The 5,807-nt window shown below is 33.9% G+C and overlaps 1 long non-coding RNA gene across 1 annotated transcript; it reads right to left on the bottom strand.

The window, feature by feature from the left end:
* Nucleotides 1-1,333: 1,333 nt before the first annotated feature.
* On the bottom strand, nt 1,334-4,314 carry LOC123870953. Its single transcript, XR_006797188.1, has 3 exons — nt 4,234-4,314; nt 2,003-2,004; nt 1,334-1,344 (listed from the first exon to the last, which is right to left on the bottom strand). It is a non-coding gene; the product is annotated as an uncharacterized LOC123870953 (long non-coding RNA).
* Nucleotides 4,315-5,807: the final 1,493 nt, after the last annotated feature.

Below are 5,807 nucleotides of genomic sequence, written 5' to 3'. Positions count from 1 at the left end.
GGTATAGTGCAGCAAAACGTGAAACAAAATAAATTGGCTGCAAGAGAAATGTTAAATATCTCTCGAATGCAGAGAGCGCTATCTTTGCGCTCTCCCGCTTTGCAACTAAACACGTGTTTTGATATGAAACGTTTTTAACATTTAACTCAAAGAGAAAATTCCTCTTTGTATTCATGTATTCCCCTTGTACGTTTTACGTTCTATTATTTCTTCACGGTCTGTTATAGTTGCGGTGGCAGCCTGTTCCGGTATCCGCATTAAAACTAAAGTACCCCAAGATACCTGGGCAAGGTTCCCATTAGAAATTAATTCTAGCGCTGCTTTTTGCACTGTTTCATTTTGTTTCACTTTCAAAATATTACGCTTCTTCGTCGTTTCCAATTACTGTCCAGCACTTTAAACTTTTTCATTTTGTTTCACTTTCAAAATATTATAACTTCTTCGTCGTTTCCAATTACTGTCTAGCACTTTAAACTTTTTCATTTTGTTTCACTTTCAAAATATTATAATTCTTCGTCGTTTCCAATTACTATCTAGCACTTTAAAGTGTTTCATTTTGTTTCACTTTCGTAATATTATACTGCTTCGTCGTTTTCAATTAATATGTAGCACTTTAAACTGTTAAATTTTGTTTCACTTTCGTAATACTTCTACGTCACTTTTAATTAGTATTTGTCACTTGAATTCATTCAAGCGCAGCTTTTTAAACTGTCTTATTTTGTTTCACTTTCGTAATGTTCTTTGCAGTCGTTTAACTGATAGATGGTTAGAGCATCTGTTAGTTAAATTAATTCAAACGCTGCTTTTTAAAATTGTTTATTTTTATTTTGTTTAACTTTTGCAATCTTCACCGTCGTTTCAACTGATTAGGGCATGTATCAGTTGAAATAATCTTAATGCTGCTTTTTAAACTCTTTTGATGCTTTACAATAATTAAGATGCTCAAGCTAACTATTGCATTTTTCCTGTTTCTTTAGTAGCGAGAAGATGGGTGGTGCATATCGCATAGGAACTGCACGTTGTACTTACCATGCAGATTTGTCTGTTTGGCGGATTTGTTCAATTACTACTACCTACTAATTTTTAACCCCCGACCCAAAAAAAGGGGTGCTATAAGTTTAACGTGTGTCTATCTGTGCATCTGTGTATCTGTCTGTGGCATCGTAACTCCTAAACTAATGAACCGACTTTAATTTAGTTTTTTTTTTGTTTGAAAGGTGGCTTGATCGAGAGTGTTCTTAGCTATAATCCAAGAAAATCGGCTCAGCCGTTTGAAAGTTATCAGCTCTTTTCTAGTTACTGTAACTTTCACTCGTCGGAGGTGTTAAAATTTTTTAATTTACACTTGTATTCCTTTTATTTGTCGTCTATTCCTCTCTTATTTAGTTATGTAATTTATTATTTTACATACATACATTATGTGTATTTTCTTTATTTAATTAGTACACCCTCTCCGCTTTCTTTAATTTTTATTGTACCTTATACCCTAAGGTTGCCTGGAAGAGATCGCTATTTTAGCGATTTTTTTTACTTATTGTACAAAAATCAAATTTGTTATTCTATGTAAATTTGGTGCACAATAAAGAATATTTTACTTTTACTTTACTTTTACTTCTGTTTGGTAACTAACAGATTCAATGATGAGAAATTTCATTGCCAGTTCGCAGTTAATACGTAGCGTGCAAGTGATAACGTGGCAAAAGTTAGAGCTCTCATAGTCGTTCGCGGCATACAGAGAGCTCTTCCAAAAAGTGAGCCGTACCGCTTCATGCCACGGATACGAAATTTGCATTCCAAAAGCATGTTAGGAAATTTGCATTTCTGAATTGATAATTGTGTTTCTGGTGTTCTTTGTAAAGATGCTCGTTCATTAGCGTAATTAAAAGAATCTCTGCTGAAGTGGGAAAGAGAATTTGGGGCTTGTTTTGAAAAATAGGCTTCAGTCATATACTTAGCTTTATTTTACTGTGTAAAACTACTTGTGGTTTCCATAATAGGTCACGACTATTATATCCGTTAAGGAAGCAGGTTCTAATATGACGATCCGGCAAAAGGATTAACCTGGATAAACCAGTTACGTTTTTGTAGCATATACTTCGGTAGAGGAATGTTATGAGTTTGTTATAAATATCTTGAGGTGAATGGAAAGTGAAAAGTGATAAAGAAGCCTATGCGTCCATCTTTACTAAGCACATGGTTTGAGTGGATGGCTAGACTCATAGCTGCCTTTAGTGGTTAACCATGATAAGACAAATATATAGGGATTTGAACACTGTTTAGTGTTAGGTGTACTATGTGTGATGTGTATTATGTATGTATATGTGTTACTGTTAAGTTTTGAATATTTACGGGTCGTAGATACCTGCGAATATCAATCTCCATGGAAATAGAACGCAAGAGGTCGTCAGCAATCTCGAAATCCTTGACATTAGACCGAAAAAAATCCTATTTCATTAACCCCCGACCCAAAAAGAAGGGTGTTATGGGTTTGAAGTGTGTATCTGTGTGGCATCGTAGCTCCTAAACTAATGAACCGATTTTAATTTAGTTTGTTTTTGTTTGAAAGGTGGCTTGATCGACAGTGTTCTTAGCTATAATCCAAGAAAATCGGTTTAGCCGTTTGAAAGATATCAGCTCTTTTCTAGTTACTTTAACCTTCACTTGTCGGGGGTGTTATGAATTTTTAATTTAAAGCGTGGTTTAAATTGGACTTAGGTTCTCGTATAATATAATCAAACTGTTGGGTGAAGAATTAATAATTAAAATAACAAGAGAAAATTACGAAAATTGAAAGTTTTCAGAGAAACGAGTGCAACATTAATTAGTTCGCTACCGACAAACAATTGCAAAATTAAATGTAAACTCGTTGAAAGTTTCCTTCCTGTAGAAGGAAGTACATTCAACTAAACGTTATTGTGCATAAATTATTATTATTAGGTGTATTGTGTATGTTAGGAGTATTTACATAATATATTTATGTGTTTATTTATTTTAATACTAGAGGATGCCCGCGGCTTCACCCGCGTGGATTTCGGTTTTTTAAAATCCCGCAGAAACTCTTTGATTTTCCGGGATAAAAAGTAGCCTATGTCCTTCCCCGGGATGTAGCCCATGTCTGTACCAAATTTCATCAAAATCGGTTTAGCGGTTGGGCCGTGAAAACGTAGCAGACAGACAGACAGACACACTTTCGCATTTATAAGATTAATATGGATTATCAATAAATGTATATGTCTACTTACACCTTTTATCTTTGATATCTATAGCTATGTCCTTTGCACCATTTTGGTTGCGTGGCCGCCAAATTATATCTGCTTATATTTTTGATTTGCTTTGTATGTGTTTTTCTAATAGTACTTATTTTGTGGTGTATAATAAAAATATATTCATTTATTCATTCATTCATAAATGTTGTAAATAGGTTGTTATTTTCCAAGTCTAAATTGAATATTGCTGGTTGAACGAAATCGCCTAAAAATACATGTTGAATGGTTGTGATGTTTGTGTTACCTTTGCATGCGTGTAGAACTATATTATGTACTTTTTAAAAAACCAACACAGCGTCATTTATTTTTTCTGAAAACAAAATGTTGGCAACAAGGTTTCAGCTCAATTCCCTCCAAAGAGTTCATTGAAATTAGCACTTCAAAGGAATTCTACGCTGGATTGCACTTACCTATCCTACCACTTTTATTTATATGTATTGAATTGCATCGACACTATTTCAAGGGTATAAAATAGTGCTCGTAAGTATTCTGCTAACAATAGGAAGGGTACTTACTAGTCAATTCAGCAATTTTTTATCAAAAATCAAAACGCTCGCTTAACAGGGCTCTCTCCGTCACTCGTTTCATACAATCGTAGTTCCAATTTCATTTGAATATTAAGCAACCAAAGTCCATGAAATTTTGCAGACATATTCTAGAAACAAATATCTGTGTCTGTGATGTTTTATATTTTTCTAAAAATATGTAGTTTTTAAATTACAAGGGCTCAAAGATTTGTATGAAAATTTTTAAGACCGCGTAACTTTGAAACCGAATATTTTAACAGAAATCTGGAAAACCACAGGCATAAATATTAGTTTCTAAAATATGTCTGCAAAATTTCATGGACTTTGGTTGCTTAATATTCAAATGAAATTGGAACTACGATTGTATGAAACGAGTGACGGAGAGAGCCCTCTTAATATGAAAGTTTGTAAATGAAATACATAGATGTGGCGTCATAAACATTTGACGTAGGCAATTTTTTAGCTAAATCGATATTATTTAGCATGGTAAGCAAACTTTAATCTAACAGAGGACGCGAATTTTACGAATTTTGGGAAGAATATTTTATTCTTGCTAATTTAATAATAAGCACCAAGAAATAATTAATTTTTGCCATAAATATCATCCCAATTATGTCAATTTTACCATAAATATCATCCCAAATTATGCGACGGATTTTTAAATAATTAAATGCTACAACTAAACTGCATCCATGGAATTTCACACATAAAACTACATATTATAAGCATCAGTGTCTTGCAAGGATAAAAAAAGAACTTAGTTACTGTATTTTTCATTACAAAAAAACTCAATTCAATTAGCTGTGCAATTTTTTGCTTATTCGATTTTTCCTTATAGAATTTCATTCCATATTAATTATTATCGATTTCATTCGACAACATTCATTTGTATTTGCGCGTATCTGCACTTTTTTACGCGCATGAATTTATTTTCCAAGAACATATCATTGTGCTGGTAGAAGGTACCATAGAAATGTCAGTTTAAACCACTTTTAACTCAGGTTTCATGCCTATTTCATGTTTATTACCAGGCACGTACTTCTCGTATACCGAACGAAACATAATATACCTAGTTCAAAGAGTTTAGACGAAAATAAAATGTTAAGGCTCCATTTTCAATAGTGGCTGCACTAGCACAGAATTCAATCCCGCAAAATGTTTGAAACAAGAACGCCTACATTTAATATGAGCATTTTACATAAAGGATTTTCGGCAGCGCGGTATGTGTTCTATAGCATGGGCAAAGAGCCATAGAAATATTATGTGCACATGTTATTCAAAACGTTTATGTGGTCAAGAGCATGCAGGTTTTTGGTTAGCCTACGTACCTACCTAACTAAAAGAAAAGGAAATCAATTTTAGCCGTACTTAATTTAATTATTAATTTATATTATACTGGATGATGCCCGCATCTGCGTAGATTTAGGTTTTTAAGAATCCTGTGGGAACTTTTAATCCCGGAAAATCAAAGAGTTCCCATGGGATTTTTAAAAACCTAAAACCTAGCGGATGAAGTTACGGGCATCATCTAGTAGATCATACTTCACACTAATATTATAAAGCCGAAAGTTTGTGTGTGTGTGTGTGTGTGTGTGTGTGTGTATGTTTGTTACTCCTTCACGCAAAAACTACTGGGCGGATTGGGCTGAAATTTGGAATGGAGATAGATAATATCCTGGATTAGCACATAGGCTACTTTTTATCCTGGAAATCAAAGAGTTCCCACAGGATTTTGGAAAACCTAAATCCACGCGGGCGAAGTCGCGGGCATCGGCTAGTATGCTTATAAATCAAACAAAAACTACATGACTAAACTAATCAACTATTGGATACGCCATGTAGAATGTACCGTTTATTTTCTGAAGGACACTTTACCAGCTATCCATGAAATTGGACTAAAATCTGTTTTGTCAAAGCGGGCTAACATTACTTTGAGGTAAGCAGATACCTACAGTTAATAGCCACTCTGATGCCCTTAAACAAGCTTTAGCGAATTTAACTTTAAACACATGAA

The sequence above is a fragment of the Maniola jurtina genome, chromosome 13, assembly GCF_905333055.1.
Source record: "Maniola jurtina chromosome 13, ilManJurt1.1, whole genome shotgun sequence".
Classification (NCBI taxonomy): Eukaryota; Metazoa; Arthropoda; class Insecta; order Lepidoptera; family Nymphalidae; genus Maniola; species Maniola jurtina.
This window is presented reverse-complemented; position numbering and strand designations above follow the sequence as displayed.